Here is an 18,818-nt window from a genome sequence, read left to right on the forward strand (position 1 = left end):
GTATTCACCTGAAAGTCCTCATAACTTTATCAGTCCGATACCTAGAACAGAAAAACAGACACCTGTAAGAGCGGAGCGGTTTGTTTAAATATTCATGCGCGAGCTCCTAGTTCCTTTACACGTTCCTCACACGGTTTGACGATATTTGTCATAAGACAAATAAGTCATATTCATTCATATGATTTTACATAAATTTAAAATTTATTATTTGCTCAGAGCCGTGGGGAAGGGCCTTGAAGTTCAGGGTGCTACTGTAGACGGAAGGTGTTTTACGCTTGCGTGGTGGTGGTTGGGGGGGAGTACTAGACTAAAAATTGTTAGTATACTTCATACACATTTTATTTAACAAGTCTGAGTCTGATTTTCAGTAAATATTCCACTCATCTAATGCAACTGGAAACTTAATTAAACAGAGTTGTCTTCCAACGAGCAGACCCCGAAGCACAAAGCAGACAAGAATAAACCAAAACAAAGATGAACAGATCCAACAGTCTGTTCCACACAGCCAGAAAAACACATTTTAAGCATCCTGAAAGGACAATAACAAATACTGTGCTCTGTGAAAAGGTTCACACACCAATGAGCAAAGTCATTATGAAGCTAGAAAATGGTAGGCCAGTCTCTGAGGTTCAGTTCGATTGAAAGTTACTGTTCAAAAAATGTCTAGTGGGAAAAAGTTTGATGGCTGAAACGGCTCCTCGGATGCAGATAACATGTTAAACCCACTGCCAGTGGAAGTAAGTAAATGTGCCTGTTTATAAATCACTTTGGCTCAACTTCTGTTCTATAAATGTGCTATAGGATATAAATAAAACATGCACTATATTTTTTATAGTGCATGTTTGTTTATATTATATTTACTAAAAATTAATTTAACACAATTCAGTGGGCTACATGCTGAACTTGGAGGATAGAGACAAAGCGTTGATCTAATGACAATACCAGCGTTGGTATCGATACTATCGATATCTAGATTGACCCGCCCATATCTGTTGTGTGAAGGAGTAATAAGGAGTAATAATAAGTAATAATAAGGAGTGGCAGGCTCCTGAGGGCCTCAAAGTTCTTCTCTGAGGTGGAACAAGTAGACAGCAAAGCAGATAACGACGTGGCGGCTGACATCAGGATGCTTTCCTGAATCAAATTGCCTCCTGTTGTTTTCTTTCTACAAGCTGGTGCTTTACCAACAAATGTTGAAATTAGTTTCTGTGACCTTGTTATAGCTAGCTAGCTATTTCAAATGATGTCACTAGGTGACTAGGCTATAATTAATATAATAATAAAATCTGTATAGTAATAACAGGAAATGTATTTGCTCCACTGGTTTCATGGTGTTACAGTGAGGAAACAAAATATTTGTTGCTGCAGTTACTTTAAAAAAAATTCTTTCTCACCATCCCAACATAAAAATACAATTTAAATTTAGATAGATGGATTTTTATAGAAAACTGACTGCATCTCCGATATGTATCTGTCTTGTCGTAGGCATTAATTCCTTCCTTAATCTCATTTTTATTTATTTTATTTATTAGCTTGGTGAAGAAATGCAACAAAATGTACTTAATTTGATGTGTAAATGATTCAGGAAACCTTGTTTTCGTGTGAATGCCTGAGAGCTTGGTAAGAATCTCGTGACATGAAACGGGTTGCTGGTTTTTCCCCTTAGATGTGAACAGACATATTGATCAAAGGGTACAGAAATAAGAACCTTTCCTGTGATATCGCACGTGTGTGACTGGGCTTATTCTCTTTGCTTTAATTAGGAGCAGCAGTGAAATCTGTTGGCGTGCTCTCAGCACATACCTCCAGGCTGTGTGCTGGATTACTTATTTATTTACAATATATTTCAAAGTCAGTACTCTTAATGAATGATCCCTTGTGAAAACTCTGTGACAAGGCAGCACAACTGACATTTTCAGGGGAGGACAGTGAGCCGGTAAAGACTGAAGAATTTCTTTTGTCTTGCCTGGACGGGGCTTAGCCATGTGGTCTCAGTGGCTCCCAGCCTGCATCGCCACTGTCTTTAGAAAAGGAATGAATCTGGCTAGACAATCTGGCCACAAGCCATCTTATGAATTACTAATTGGTACTGAAAGGGTTTGATTCCTAATAGGTACCGACTGTAATTAGAATGCTTCTTGTATGTTGAAAAAGCTCTGCTCCCAATTTATTTTTTGAAGTTTTAAAATTGAGCAGAACTCAGTGAGAAATGAGTGTCACTAGCTCTGCTTTTGCTGTTGGTCACGCTCAGTGTTATTATCTGTCTCTGTGAGATGTGCTTGTTATTTTCTGTTCGTGGCATTCTTTGGGTAGCTATCATCCTAATGACCACACAGCCCTAGTCAGCCAAGCGAACGCTAAACCCAGCTCGGGCTGAACACGGCTGCACATATCAGCCCAATCATCTGACATCAGAGGGAAAGACGAGGGGCATCATTATTTTAAGTACACATGCTTACAGCAGACTTTCCAATCTGATCTAATGGAATGCACTGACGTTTTCCACTGCTGGCTCCACCTGAACCATTTCACGTAAAATATTCCAACGAAAGTGCTAGACATCTGCCAGAACCTTCCTGCCAGCAGCACAGCCAAGAAATGTGTGGAACTGGAAGATGCTCAAAGTGGATTCGTATCAATATAAACTCTGAGATCACAGGCTCACTTTTATAAGAAACACTTGTGCAGAGCAACACACACCAAACGTAATTGTTGCATTTTTAAGTTACATAACTACAGCCTCGTAATTCACTCACAAACATTGTATTCATGTAAATGTTGTTACCTGGAAAGAGACTGAAATCGTGCAGATGGTTTTAGAGGCTCATTTAACCATCCTTCACTCTTGAAGTATTGCAGTCTCTTTCTGAACAGCTGACAATTTTGAACATGGGCTAAGCCACACGTAATTCGACCCCATTATGCTATTTAAACATTTTTGTGAAAAGAAAAAAGTCTTGGCTCTTTATTTGTCAGTTGTCACGGCAGGACTCTGACTGTGGCAGCACCCTGAGATGAATGCTGATAGTAGCTCCCGTACAAGCTGCTTGCTGTCAGATGCTTCTCTCCCCACCCAAAGCTTGTGAGCAAATGTTTGGAGCGCTCTCTGAATGGCATGGCTGTGGCCCCTGTGGACAAGTCTGATACAGTCTGACATTTTACTAATGGCAGAGTAAAACGGGGCAAACAAACCAAAAGGAGTCTCTTGCTACACAGCATTTGCCTGGTATGAGTCGAGAGTCTGTCGCTCCACACCCTTGAGTGAGAGGTGCAATACCAGTACATTCATCATGGTTCCAGGAAGCAATTATGCATTTTTGTGCTTGTTGCCTAACTGGAAGTTGTGTAATAATCTTGACAAAAAATCCCAATTCATTCCTGTAAGTCGAGGGGATATTTGTGCAATCCCTACATGGGGGAGTGCCACATGAATCTTAGTGTGGAATGACCTGAAACAACTGTGCACGAGTGGGTGGTGGTCGTGGTGTTTTGAACAGCAGCATAACCAGAAATATGTGCATCCCTCCTCAACCTGACTGCGCATTAGCAAATGCAACATACCAAATAGAAAACATATGTAGACAGAATGCCTTACATCACATGAGCACCGACTGGCAATCACAACCACCTGTTTTCCTTAGAGATACAACGGACCACTGCTGATGAGCCGGCTGACCTCACCCAGCTCATCAGCAGAGCAGAAAGGGGGAGGACAGAAAGCTGGCCAATATTGTTAGTTGAAGGCATTCATCAAACATCTTCTGAGACACAAATCCACTTTAGCTTGACAGATAGAAGGATTTGGCTTGTTGTCCTGCTCACATTTATTCTCACTGTACCTGAGCGTTGAAGATGCTCTGTTTAAAAGGTAAACATAATGTTCCAAAAATGGGAAAAAGCATGTGCATACTTCAAATGTCAGTAAGACTAGCATGAGAACCAGCCTCCAGGCAGCTCATGCTCGCCAACAAAACAAAATGAAAATCTTGATGGCCTCGGTGGGTAAAAGGAATCTAAAAATTCTGGCTTTGTTTGTCAGCATGGTCCTATTTTCAACTGGAGGTTTAGACAAGGGAGACATTCATGAGAAAAAAATTGCGTGTTGTGGAGTATTGAGTTTTGGAAGTTATGGCTCTGTTGTGATAGCAGGCTAATCGGTTGTTTATTTTGACAAGACATTATTACCGGGTGTTTAGGGTGTTTTAGATAAACAGGATAATCTCCAAGATGAGTCCTTACTGGCTGCCAAAGCTAAGGATGGCAGAAGACAGGCTTCCTGTTTGATTATCTCTCTTTGTTCACATGGCCTGTGTAGGGAGGAAACACCACGGCTATTCTCCTGCTCCTGTGTTCACTGGATTCTGCTGGAGTACATCAATAGTTCAAAAGGGACCCTATCGATCAAACACTGGGATGCTGTCAGCTTAGTGAAGTGATTAGGGGTTTCATTAATGACATGGAAGAGGCAGTGAACTACATGTGGCTGAGCCGCTTGCGCTCGGAAAGGAAAGAGCTGGAGGCTGTGCTCCTGCTCAGAGTCATAACCAGATAATCGCTCTGGATTCATCTTTTGTTTACCAGGCTGTAACAAAAGGGCAATTACTGTCTAAAAATAGCTACAAGGCAGCGTCATCAAACAACCTCAGGTGTTTGATCACAGTTCATTCAAAACCACATCTACTATCAACTGTGCACAAAACGTGCATGTACAGTAGCTTAATAGTGTTCCAATGTGGTCCTAGGGCTGCACGATTTTGCATAAAATGAGAATCACGATTTTTTTGCTTAGAATTGAGATCACGATTCTCTCACGATTTTCTTTTCCAGTATAAATATTTATTGCACTTTTTAACTGCATATCAACTTCGTAACAGTTGAGACTGAACATAAAAACAACAAATGTCTCACATTTTGTCGTTGCTGCTTGAAATTCCGTCTCCACCGTTGCTCGACACTGCGTGTATAGAGCAGGAAGTGCAACGATAGAAAAATAGTTGCGGGACGGCATTGTGTAGCGTTTGTCTAGGGTGTTGATCATTTTCCTAAATCCCTTGTTTTGCACAGTGTTGATGGGAGCCATATCTTTGGTCAGGTGATAAGTAATAGCCTCCGTAATTTCTTGTGCCTGCGGGGGTTCGACGGGTATAGGGAAGCGCTGTATAAGGTTCCCGTTATTGATGTTTGGGTGGTTGACCGGGACGGATTTTCTCCTGTCACTTTCTCGTCATCCCTGACGTGCTCTCCGTTGTTTTTTCCCTGCCAATTTTAGCAGCCAGGTTCTGTATCACGTGGTATAAGGCTCCGCCCTTGTCATTTGTTGAGCAGGAAGAGTGAGCGCATGTTTTCGTGCAGATTACGTATCTGCATGAAACGTAAAATGCGGTACAATTGTCGTCGTCTTTTTTTTTTTTTTAAATCGTTGTCATTTGGAAATGAGATCGCGATTTTCTAACGATTAATCGTGCAGCCCTATGTGGTCCCTTCAGTTCTCTCAGCTTTCAGTTCCATAAATGATATAATATAAGAGCAACAGTTGAAATAACAATGATAGATAACTAAAATCTTAAAATCAACCCTAAATTTTGAATGTGGTGGGGCTGTAGACAAGTGTTCACGTGAAAGAAAATGAAGCAGAGAGACTTCAGATGTCACAGGATAAACCAAATGGCTTTAAAGAAATCTGTTTGTTGTTTTTTATCTGTTTGCTGTAAATGTTATTCTCCGAGTGAATTAAAAAAGATTTCATCTCATCTGATGATGTATGCCACAAAAATAACATTAGATATTAAGGGAGCTCTGCTGAGATCCTAACCTCTTTGTGTGAGAGTATAAATGTGTGTTATCTTGTGTTGAGTTGGGGTTTCCCAATTCTCTAACTAAAGCTTCCAGAAATGTTGAACATGACCTTGTGCCTCTCAGCACAAGCTGTACCGGGGATGAAATATGATGTTTGGCTGTTTTGAGTAAAGAGCTTTTGGAAGTTCCCCAGTTTCTGTTATTGCTTGGAACATGAGAATAAGGTGACAGGATGACGGACTGCATGCATGGAACATTCACCTGTGCTAGGTAACAATGCCGTAATTAAGACTAGTATACCGGCACGTGTTATTACAGCAAGAACTCCCTTTGCTACACAGAAGCAGTTGGGCTTAAAGCTCATTTCCTTTTCTCACATCTGTTAGTCTGTAATTACAAGGAGGTTTCTACACCTCCAGCCACCACCTCCGGGCTAATATCAGGCCTGCGTGATGTTTCTGTGGAGGTTGAATGGGGATCTGAGTGCACCTGCCAGACATGTGGTGTCTAAATAAAAGCATGCGGCATCTAACATGGGGTTAGTTTGGCTGGCCATGAAAGTAAAGCTCAGACCACAATCAAAAGCAATCAATAATAACCATCTGATTTCAGTGCTGCCCATGTGAGCTAATTGCTTAGCTGATTCAATTCAATTTTATTTGTATAGCACCAAATCACAACAGCAGTTGCCCTGAAGCACTTTATTTTGTAAGGTAAGAAGATCCTACATTAATACAGAGAAACACCAACAATTATACAATCAATATAAGTGAGCACTTGGCAACAGTGGGAAGGGAAAACTTCATTTTAACAGGAACATTGCTGCTGCTCTCTCTACCTCAAGGTTTCCATGTTTGGAAGCATGAGTAGGGAAGCACTCCCAGCATCATCATACCTTTCCAGATATACATGTGGTCCCAAAACAGAACATTACCACTATTTATAAATGGCTGTAGATAGAAGCCTTAAACACTATAGAAATGCTGGACTTTATTAGTAATCCTGGGCTGTACTGTAATTTGTTGTTTAAAACATCAAGTGAATGTTAATTCTTTGGGGTTGGTCTAGTCAGTTTAGTAGTGATGCTAAATATCAGAGGATTTCATGGGAGTTAGTGGCATCCACTTGGAGGCACTGCAAAGTGAGTTTTAAACAGCCCGGCTCAGCAGTGTGGGTCAGCCAGTGGGCAAGACCAGGACCTTGACGTTTTCAGCTTTAAAAATGAGGTTATTCATTACACACTGGGCAGTTTAACAATGTTAGAACAACGTCCAGCATCGTCGTTTTAAATGATAAGGACAAACGAATCACTTCTTAGTGGTTAGAAGTCTCCGTGTCATGAAAAAGACACTTTGTAGAAGCATCATACTTAACGGTATAGCTCTCCCATACTGCTAAGTCTCCTGTGAGGGGATTTAAATACTTGGAACTCATCCAATGAGTCATTTGTGATGATTAAGTTACATATTACAAGATACAGATTACATTAGTTTCATCATAACAACATATGAAGGGATGGAAAGTGTTTCAGTGCGTGTGACAGAGAAAGAGAGTAGTGATGCAACTAGAAAATATTTGTTTTACACCAACGTCACTTCATTAGGACATAAATACTTCAGGTAAAAAGGTCAAAGTTCAGCATCCAGTCATCTGCAGAAATTCTTAACACGATCTCAAGTTCATCCTAAAATAATGCAGAATCCCAGAGGTGGCAAAAGTACAGACATTCTGTACTTAAGTAGAAGTACAGATACTTGTGTTAAAAATACTCTGGTCAAAGTTCAAGAACTGATTCAACTTCTGTCCTCAAGTAAAAATTTAAAAAATGTACAGAAATGTACTCAGAGGAAGAAAGTAAAAGTATTTATTTTTGTGAACTGCTAACTGAACCTTGTGCTTTAATAATGTAATAAAATGATAACAATACATTACAAATACAAAGTTTATATTGTTCTAATGTTTAATTCTAATGAATGTTGTACTCCTCCCGAGTCAGTTTCATAGAGCGTAGGTAATCACTGAAGTGAGGGTTTAATTAAGATGATGCTTAAGAATAACTGTCCCAACTTTAAAGATTCCTGTTGAGGGCTGAAGTTTTCTTCTGAAAGGACTTTGATTGACCGCAAGTACAGAAAACGGTCTTTGACTCTTCAGATGAAACAAAAAAAGCACCTTTCTTACATCTTGTTTCCTAAATCTACAACAAACAGGCAGGCAACAGGATGTGATAGAGTGTCTAGATTTTATTATTTTCTGAGATTCAATGAGATGCAGCTTCATCTTGTTGCCTGGCAACCGCTCAGAGCCAAGAAATATTTTCAAATCAGAAAAATACCGAATCGAAGAGGTTAGAAACCAGAAATTTATGAAATGTCATTAAGTGAAGTTAAAATGCTGGTGGATTTTGTTACCACAGTAATTCACTGGTTTCGGTCTTTGTGCTGCTTGCTGTACAGAAGACTGGACTCGATCTTTCCAAGTTATCACATAGGAGTCTAAAAAACATAAACAATATTTTTAATGCAAATTCCAAAAGCTGTATCTATTTGTGATCAATAGCTGTGGTGCTGTACAAAGCCCACCAGCACTGACAGAAGTGCAGTTTGCGTTCAGCTGACTGGACAGATAGCGTGGACAGATTGTAACCAGACCATGTGGCCATATGGTGTGAGCACTATGCCTTCTGGGCTACTTAGTGATAAATATGTTGAGGCTGCACTGGAATTGATAGCACTCTTTGGCTGCTTTGGAGCTTACCAAAGTACCTTGTGGTAGAAAGCGGTCCAAATGGCATTGATCTGAATGTTATCGATTTCTGTACACCAGTGGTTTTTCGGGTCAGAAAAGATGATGATGATGATAGAGACCTTCATCTGTGTAATCTTTCTCAGCATCCACGAAAAAATGAAGTGTGGGGAAAATCTACCCTGGGTCTAAGTGTTGGTGTATGAAAGTAAAATAAATATTTAAAGAAAGTGAAATGGTTGATATGTAGGCGCATGAATGGAATTTCCTGATTATGTCACAAAGGATCATGAATGCCTGGATCAGCCTCGCTTTTTAGGTCTTTGCTTTGAATTATGCTTGAGCAGAAGCTCAGTATACACAACGCTGTTGCCACATGTGTGTCAGGGCATACTTTGGGTAAGTGAGTGCCTTAAATATTTGTCAGGATGCCAGACATAGGTGACGAGTTTGTAACATGGTGGCTGGCCCGGCTGAGCTCCCATAGAGGGGGCTTTGCATGTGGCTCTGCTTCGTCTCCGTGACACGGAAAGCTATGGAGGGGGAAAAGGAAGAAGCAATTTGTGTGGATTTCACTATGACTCAGGAGTTTGTCAGGCATTCGTCATGAATGGAACAGATGGTTCAAAATGGTCAGGTTTATAAGACCGAAGCATTAAGCTGAGAATATTCTGTAATTCTAGCTCCTGAACTTAAAAAAAGATTACACAAGGCTATCCACCCAAAAAGCACTTACAAGAGTTCTGTAAATATTAAATTTCAATTTTAAATGCTTTACTCCACCTTAAACTGAACTAAATGAAACAGAAGAAGAAAAAAGGGGTAAGAATTAGAAGCAGAGGAGGAGCTAGTAGATATTTCACAGCCTTTCTGTTTTAAGGAATTTCCTGTATTTTTTCCTGTAACTGTAGTAATTAGACTAAATTGAGAGTTTGTCTACATTAAACCTCATATCCTGTATAAGAGCAGCTTTTTTCAATACGATGAGGTTATCTGCTCATTTCCTTTAATGAGGGTGCTCCACTTCCTTTGTCATTATCATAGCTAAAATGGCAACTTCAAATGGTTCCACGTGCGGCAGCAGTAATTCCAAACGATTTTCCATGTCAAAGTTACACCAACTAAGGACGATAAAACGTATCAAATGCCTTTGTTTAGAGAGTTTTTGGCATTAAATGGTTCTCAGCTTTAACTTGATATCTGAGTCTTTATTTGAGACTAGTCAGTTAGTCAAATTTGTTTTCCTCGTTTTAGTCGACTAACGAGGAACGCCCCTACACCTGCAATGAATGATTTGGGCACGTGTAAGCATATACAGTACTGAATACTGGCTACTGAGGTGCAGTTTTCATTAAGCCACTTTATTTAGTTCAGTTGTGTTTTATCGCTACTGCATTGGTTTCTAGTGACAGAGCCGTTGCATAAAGGAAGCTAACAGCAAAATAGTTTTATTGTTTAGGTTTTTTTTTTAATAGCCATAAATTATGCTCAAGTGAGGTGAGAGAACTGAAAAACCTCCACGATTGCTTCACTGTTGGCTTTTCTCTTTGTCTGTCCAGGATCTTTGTTCATAACTTTAGCAGTTTAGGTATTATGTGGTTTCTAAAATCAGATTCAAATGGTCCAAGAGTGTTATTAGTGTCCACTTTTTGGTTCTTTTGAAAACAAAATGAAACTATTTCCTGAATGCACACTTGCCTGATATAATGACCAAAAATCACCACTTTTAGAAAGGGGAAAAATATCAAAATATGGCTAATTTTAAACCTTAAGGCTGGACTACATATGTATATATTAGAGGTGCAACGATACACAAAATTCACGGCCCCGCCCGTAGCCGGTCACGATGAGCTAAGGCTCGACTGACAACGGAACAATAACACAACACCATGCAACCGAGACGTGTTGACTTAGCAGGTCCAAAAGGTTTAATCTGCCTGACTTCCTGCATGCTCGAAGGATGCCTGCTGTGGGCTAAAATGAAAGGGTGGTTTGTGATGTAGCTTTTAGGGACGTGCCAAATTTGTGTAACTATGCTGACTTCAAATTCTGACTGTTTTCATTGGAAGAATATTCCCCCAGCCTTGCAGCTTTCCGTTTATTCCATAAATTTTAAGGCTGCATTGAAGTGTAAGACAAAAGAAGATAAAGAAAAATGCAGTTTATGGAAAAAGCAGAGACCTAGGCAACAGGCCGGTGCTATTTTTTTTAATCATACCCTACAAGTAGGCGCACTTGGCGAGTATGGAGAAAAAATGTCATGTATTCTAAAGTCAATTAAAGAATGGAAGAAGAAATTGGCATCAGGAGAGAAACTGCTTTGCTTTAATAATGTCAATATACTGTGGGGATGAACAAAAGTATTTTACCAGTACAATATAATCTGCAGTATGATCATTGCTTTAACAATGTAACAGATAGCTTTAAGATGGCCTTAAGATGTTTATGCATACTGTTATCATATTAACCTTGTATTCCAGATGCAGTTATAACTATTTTATACACATTGCATATCTGTGCTTCATTTTGAGTTGATGTTCGGTTCATTAAGGGTCTTAAGCTTCACTGGCGTGACTGTCCAGGTGATACATGCTGAGGGAAACTAGAACATAGAAGGAATTGCAATACATGCTTACAAAACACTTATATCAGGTCTATTTTTATTATCTTTATAAGTTCATATTCTTGTATTAAGCCTTTAGTAGAGGTTCTTGATTAAAACATTTATTAGTAGATGACATATACATAGTTTCAGTTCGGTTATTACATATATGAGAGTGGCTTCTGTCTCTCTGTCTGGTGAGAGGTCAGGAGCTAGTCGGCGAGGTGAAATAGGGTGCACACACCACATTGTCAACAACCAACACACCACAAAAACCACACACACACACACACACACACACACACTCAGTTAGAGAGAATCATTTATAGGTGAAAGTTTAATCATGTTTTGCTCGGGGTTGCAAAAGAGCAGTTTGTCGCAGAACTGCTGCTGATGTGTCAAGATGATAAGCGAGCATCCGGCAGTGACAGGAAGTACCTGCCGTGAAGACGAAGACAATGTTCTTTTTAAACTGTGTTAAAAGTCATTGTGGTTTTGATCTGACCTATGTATGAAATGGATCTGACGTTGAGGGGGCGTCATTAAATTTAAGCCCTGATGGTATAAAAATATCTGTTTATGCTTTGATTAAGTCGGAAGATCATCAATTGCTGTCTGCGTACGCAGTGATCTTCCCACGCGTGCATTAAATCATCGTTTGACTTCACCCGGCCGGATCAGTGTGGTTATTCTTCGATCACCTCTTGTACCCTTCCTCAATATTGAACCCTTAACAATACCAAAATGTATCTTCAAACCCTATAACAGAAACAAATATAGCCAATGAAGAAACATTTTTAATGTAATTCGCCAAGCTGACATTCTCCTTTTCTGATACTGTACAATAATTGGGTTTTCAGCCAGTAACAATCCAGCAATTCAGCTCAAACTGAGAGTCTACTACTGCATACTGCTGTCTGTTATTTCTATTTAGTTGTGTTACTCTCTCCACTCCACACCCACATGTTTGTGGATGTGTCATGTGTTGAGCTGGCAAGAGACAAGTGAAGTGAAATAATAACGATGCTGACAATAATATGTTATGTTACCAAGCAGCGTAAGGCAAAGCCAGAACAACACAGAACTAAAAGGAATAGATCAGAACATAACAGAACATACTGTCTGCGAGGATGAACCAATATCAGATCTCTTTGTCAAATGCTATTTTGCAAAATAGTATGTTTTGTTGTACGGTAGCTGAATATGGATGCTAAAAGACAATACGACTGACATGGAATGTCTTGAACTATTCACCTGAATATTTGTGGCACAAAAATGTACGACGTGGAAGCTTTTATAGTCTTCTAACAGGGCCTCCCAGCTGGGTTCAGCTTAGTAATCAAGATGCTATCAGTTCAATAAAACAGTATTTCTAAAGTCTATGGTTACAACAATAGCTTCCTTTAAGCTAGCATTTGTTTGCTTTCCTTGAACAAAAGCCACCTTGTGCAGATGAGGACTGAATGCAGGAAAAAGAAGTTAGACTGATGTAATGATGTATGTCCGATCACTGCTGGAGACAATAGCACCCTTTTCTTTCTCTACAATTTAAAAACACTCAAATATTTTATTATGGGTACAATTTATGGGTACAACTGCAGAGCTCCTTCAGTGACAGACTGCTGCATCCTAGATGCACGAAGGAGCGTTTCCGCAGGTCCTTCCTCCCTGCAGCTGTCAGACTGTACAATCAGAACTGCTCCCACCAAACATAGATGTTTACATCTGCGCTGTAACTGCAATAAGTTAATCAACCGATTCGCACTACAACCTGGGTTTGCCTCTTATCTGTAGTTATTTTTATTTTATTTAATAACTGTACAATACTCTGTATATAGTAACCATTGTCCTTAATGTAAATATGTAAGAAAAATTGTGTATGTTTCTGTTCTGTGTACTGTTTGTTTGTATATGTGTCTTTTTGGCTGCTGTTACAACCAAATTTCCCCTTGTGGGACAATTAAAGGATTATTCTATTCTATTCTAATTTATTTCACAGAACTCTGAAGGACTTTCAACAGACAACTCAGTCATGAAGTGCCCTTCTTTAGCACTAAAAGCAGATATATGCCATCTAGCTACAGCATACAGCAATACTTCTGCACGGGGCTATTAACAAACTCCATGTGCTGTTAAGTGTACTTAGCGTTTTCGATTGTTGTTTACATTTTAAATCTCTAGCACCAGGCAGAAGAGAGAGTCAGCTGATTGTGACAAAGAAAAATAAAAAAATACACACAAACCCCCCCCCCGAAAAGTCAAACAGTCAAGTAAAGAGTCACGAGGTCAAAAACATGACTGCTGCAAAGGTTTACGTTCTCACAAAGATTTCCTGTACAGCAGACTGTGACAACTGCATGATGAATAATCCCGTGGGAAGCTGTTCTGACTGTTTTGTTGTTCCTTAGTAAGCGCTAACGTGGCGGACATGAGGAGGAGTGCAGAATGTGAGGTCGCCAAAAGTACGTCACTGTGTAGGAAATGACTGGTCACAGGTGAAATGAGCTTTGAAAGGCAGGCAGTATTGAAGGGACTGCCCCACATTTTTTGACTTTAAATGAAGGAAGCAGTGTGACAAGGTTATGATCCATAGGAAAAGAACGACAATGTTCTCATTGTTTCTTTAGAACAGTCTTTGGAAAGCTCTGGCTTTTGATTAAAGTGATTAATTGTTGTCTGTCAAAATGTTTGACCAATAACATTTTAAAACACTGAAACTACTACCAGTGCAAAAAAAGTCACAACATAAATCTAAAAATTGTTTATTTCAATCTGAAATCACTTCTAATTAAAAGGGTGGAGATGCCTGCTGTCATACAGCACATTCTGGAAACACAAAAACATTCCATTCTGCACGACACAGAGCTGCAAGCAAACCCTGACTGGTACTCATTTCAAGAGACAGTTGTTTATGTCATATGCCTATGGTCAAAAGAGAGAGAGAGAAAAACTAAACTAAATACTTTGCCATCAAAGTGTGCAACCCAGGCAAGAATTTGCCAGCGAGCAGCCCACTCAGACAACAAATGTGTGCAAAGGCATACTATACACTCAAATAGACTGCACAGGCTGGCTGTGGCTGAGCTGGGCGACAGGGAATGCTGCTTAAACAACAGCTGGGGAGAGAAAGCATGTGAGCCTCCTGCTGCTGGCCACTCCCCTCCCTTTCGCTCCCACTCTGAGGGAGCACTTCCATCACCTGCTCAGGGAGGAATCCTTGATGGGTTTCCGTGGGAAATACCAGACAAAAGCAACAGACGGTCCAGCGACCGACCGCTTCGTGACATCCATTCCATTTCCAGGCTGTTACATGAACTATGCCACTGTGTATACAGTCGCATAGGAAAGTCCTAAGGTGTGCGGCACGTGAGTGGAGAGCAAGTTACTGGTCCTGGGAACAATGGACAAGCAAAGATCTAAAAGTACTTTCATGGTAAGAATAGAGGACAGCTGGTGACCTCAGTCACCTGTTGTCTTTGCCTGCGTCATGCGTAACTACTTAGTGTTCTCCTGCATACTGTGGCCGAGTATGGAACACGTGCCTCGTTCATGATCAGTCTGCTCTTCGTGACAATCATAGCAAAGTCGATTGCCCCTAATACGAGGAGAATGAGTTAAAAAAAAAAAAGCAAACAAGCAACAATAAATTGAATCTCTTTTCCCTATAGGTAAGAAATCAGAAATGTATTCCTAAGCAGCTTATAATGCACTTTCTGGTGTTCTTACATGGAAATCCAAAAACAAAAACCTGCACACATCTGCCGCTCGATGCAGTAATGAAATCCAAACCCTGTGGAATGTATCTCTGTCTCTTCTCAGAGCGATAAAAATGATAATGCTTTTGCTCACATTCAGTGCAACTATGGAATGACTCAGTCGTGGGTTAGAATTGATAACCTACCTGTGTAATAACTAGGGATGGGTATGCGTTTAGGTTTTATCCGATACCAGTACCAAACCGGTACTTTTGAAACGGTGCCGGTGCTTAAACGGTGCTCAAACCGGTGCTTAAAGAATGGAGAACACAAAATTGGTCCAAAAACCTCTCATGTTCAGCTGTTTTTTGTAAAAAGATAACAATGTTAGCCTTTTCTGCAGCTATGGGGCATATATGGTATCACTCTTGGCTGGAAGCAGTGCTTAAACAATGGAAAAAACACAAACTTTGTCCAAAAACCTCTCATGTTTAACTGTTTTCCACTTTTTCTTTGGTCATTTTAGCCTTTTTGGCCAGGGTGAAGGGAGTATCTGCCATCAAACAAGAAGACAGCCGCATGTAGCTATGATGATGTTTGCTAGTTCACCTTACATGCATTAATGTAATAACGTGGTTAGCCTACTCAACGTAAATTACACACGAACAACATTAAGCTACTCACGCAGAGAAGAACGGCTGCTGCTGCATCATCATCCTCATCATTTCTGCTACACTGGCAGGGCTAGGGGCCAGGACTCTCCTCTTCGGGTTTTTGGGGGATGTTGCTAACTCCGGGTCCGATAACAGGCACCACACCCGCAGTAGATGTGCCGGTGTGAGGTCTCGCAGCAAGCTATCAAATACGGCGCATTTCTCGGCTTTTAACAAAATGCTATACGTCGCCAGGTGTTTCATCAGATTCGAGGTGTTACCTCCTTTGCACAGTATCAGCTTAAAGCACTTGTTGCAGGCTGCTGAGTTTGCATCTTTTGCTGTGAAGTACAGCCAGACTTTGACCGCTTCGCCTTGGGCATTTTTAATCTGTAGCTCTGCTCTAAAAGAAGTACGTACCTGGTCCGCCTACTATCCTCGGAAAGGTAAAATGATTGGCTAGAATCCAAAGTGTATGACATCTCAGGGAAAAAAAAAGCACCGAAATAAAGCACCAAAATGTGCGCTGCTTTTCGGTCTGGTTACTACCGTTTATGTCAGAACCGGTGCCATTACCGGTACCCATCCCTAGTAATAACTGCAAGTTAGAACGTAGAATAGAACAGACTTACTGCACTGAACCAGCAGGCAAAGCCCTTATAAGCCATGATAACAACTCATTCTGCTTAAATTCATCATCTCAATAATCTAAGGGAAACAATATAATAGAACAGACAGAAGTGGTCTAGTTCCATTCATAAGGCTTGTTCTACTCAGATCTGATTGGAGCCTTTGGGTTAGATAGCAGCACATCATAGCAGTCCTTCAGAGCTCATTCCTCTCTGCAGAGCAGTTCTCACTGAACATTACCATGATAGCAATCGCCCCAAAGGAAACCGCCCACAGATGTGAACACTGATGATCTTGAGTGTTGATGATAAGGGATAAAACTGTACAGTCACTCAGTTCCACATGAGTGAGCCTGTACAAGGGAAGGGAAGGACAGGGCGGTGGTGGTAGAGGGGGAAGTTGGGGGTGGGGGTTCATTACACTTGAGCGCTAGCTGGACGGAGGCCGTTTCGAGAGGCTTGTCAGCAAAGCGATATAAATATTTCCTCTGAAAGTGTGCCAAAAAGCTCAAGAAACCATAAGATCATTGTTCTAGCTCATAATAGATTGGGCCAGCATGAAAAGCTGCGAGGGGGCTCTGGGTTCAACTTTGGGGTGGAGTGCGCTGGCTGTACAGAGGACTGTGGCTTGCTGTTTGTTTTCCTTCTGTTTCACCTCACACAAAAGGAATATATAATATACTGAGGCGCACCATCAACTTTACATGGCTTTTGTTCTCATTGCTTACTGCTGTTGTTTTTTTATTTTCTCAATAAATTATTTGTTGGCTTTTTGCTTTTGTATGTTGAATATTTTAGGAGCCACACATCTGTGCTCTCTGTATTCTTAGGTTTTAAGAGAATAGCTCTCAGAAGTGGCTTTGTTTTTCAGTATAAGCAAAGGCAAGCAGGGGCCTGCCACTAATGTAAAAACTAGTGAGCACTGAGATACAAGGTAAATTTTACCTCACAAGATCTCTCCTGTTGTACTCTCTGAAAAACAGGCACATTATCTCTGGGTTTTATATTATAATGTATATACTAGGGGTGCAACGATATTCGTATCGATATTGAACCGTTCGATACAGTGCTTTCGGTTCGGTACGCATATGTATCGAACAATACAAACATTTTAATTTATTTTATCAACTTTCCTTCTGACGATGCTGTCTGTGTTGAGCGCTCAGTGAATCTGCGTTCGACTACTCCGCCTAGGCTGCACTGTCGAGCGCAGATCCACTGAGCGCTCAACACAGACAGCATCGTCAGAAGGAAGAGCGCAGGGCAAGCTAGCGAGACAGAAGTTAAGCTCTCCTTGCAACATGGAATGAACCTCCCCCACCCTCATTCAGATCTGGCGTTTGGAATTATTTTGGTTTTCATGTGACGTATGACCCTGAAGGTAAGCGAGTCATGGACTAAAGTAAAACAGTATGTTGGATGTGCCACTGCAATGCTCAATTACATGGGTGGGAACTAGTGTGTTAGCGCAGTTAGCTCGTTAACGTGTTGGCCGTCTAGCCCCATGCACGGGCGACAGGGGTAGCTCGTTAACGGAGATTTGCCGTGTTGTGGCGTTAAGGTCATTTCAACGAGATTAACCTGAAGCACTAGTGGGAACACAACGAATATGACTGCACATTTACGCCGACATCATCCTAGTGCAAAGACAAAAACAACAAGCATGCATGCTACAAACTTTACCCGAGTCATTTAGACAGCCGTTAGCACATGATTCTCCTTATGGGGACCTGATATGTTTAATATGCTGCTGAGAATATAGCCCAGAAGAAGCGGATAGTATAGCTTTTATTTTGGAAAGAGCCATTTCTCTGTAATAAACTCTCTTTTCCAAAGATGAGTGATTCCTCAATCAGATACAGGGCTCGCAAAATCGCTAGCCCGACGTCCTCGGGGCTAGCGATTTTTCCAGTCGGGCTACCAAAATCTATCTCTGCCCTGCCCGTCGGGCTATTGTAGGAAGGAAAAATATATGTCAATGCTTTTGCATTCTTTCAGAAATGTAGCTGGGTAATTATGTCATTGGCATCGGTGAGCCACTGTCAATATGTGACATATTGAAATCGCGTTTGAATTTGCGCTTGTTTTTTGCTTTCACTTTGCAATCGTGCGAACTGTGTATAGAGAGCGACAGCACTGATCTGTGAGTGATGATAATTTGTGCACCAATTCCTCTGACATCGTCTTATTAATCGTTAGCTTACTATGCAAACATGACAAGTGAAATCTCCCGCAGCTTAAACATGTGAGAGGTTGATCGCGCAGAGAATCGCTGAGCTTATGTGAGTGCGTGTGTAAAAGCAGCAGGATATATATTTTAGTTCTGCTGAGCCAAATAAGACAGGTCAGGGTGAAGAAGTGACAGCCAAAGAAAAGCTTACCACAAAACGGAGAAGTTATGACAAATCAGACTATAAGGCAAAAAGAAAGTGCAGCTTTATGGTTTCATGGACAAAAGAATTTCTGTGGCTGCAATATGACGAGCTAAATAACCAGGGCTGCACATAAGTGGTCCGCAGGTGCGCATTCGCTGTCAAAATAAAAAACACGCACAAGGGTTAGGGTTAAATTTAAAAACTGTACTTTTGAGTTAAAATATATATTTATAATTTTAATAAATGACAAATTAAAAAGGCATGAACATTTTTTTGTTATCGAAAAAATATCGAACCGTGACACCAAAGTATCGAACCGAACC

General features: G+C 40.7%; 1 protein-coding gene across 1 annotated transcript in view; it reads left to right on the forward strand.

The window, feature by feature from the left end:
- The window catches only part of jam3b (junctional adhesion molecule 3b), a 49,341-nt gene that overhangs the window by 1,019 nt on the left and 29,504 nt on the right, over positions 1–18,818 (forward strand). The window lies entirely within an intron of this gene.

The sequence above is a fragment of the Haplochromis burtoni genome, unplaced genomic scaffold (assembly GCF_018398535.1).
Source record: "Haplochromis burtoni strain Fernald_Lab_line unplaced genomic scaffold, NCSU_Asbu1 Contig_24, whole genome shotgun sequence".
Taxonomy (NCBI): domain Eukaryota; kingdom Metazoa; phylum Chordata; class Actinopteri; order Cichliformes; family Cichlidae; genus Haplochromis; species Haplochromis burtoni.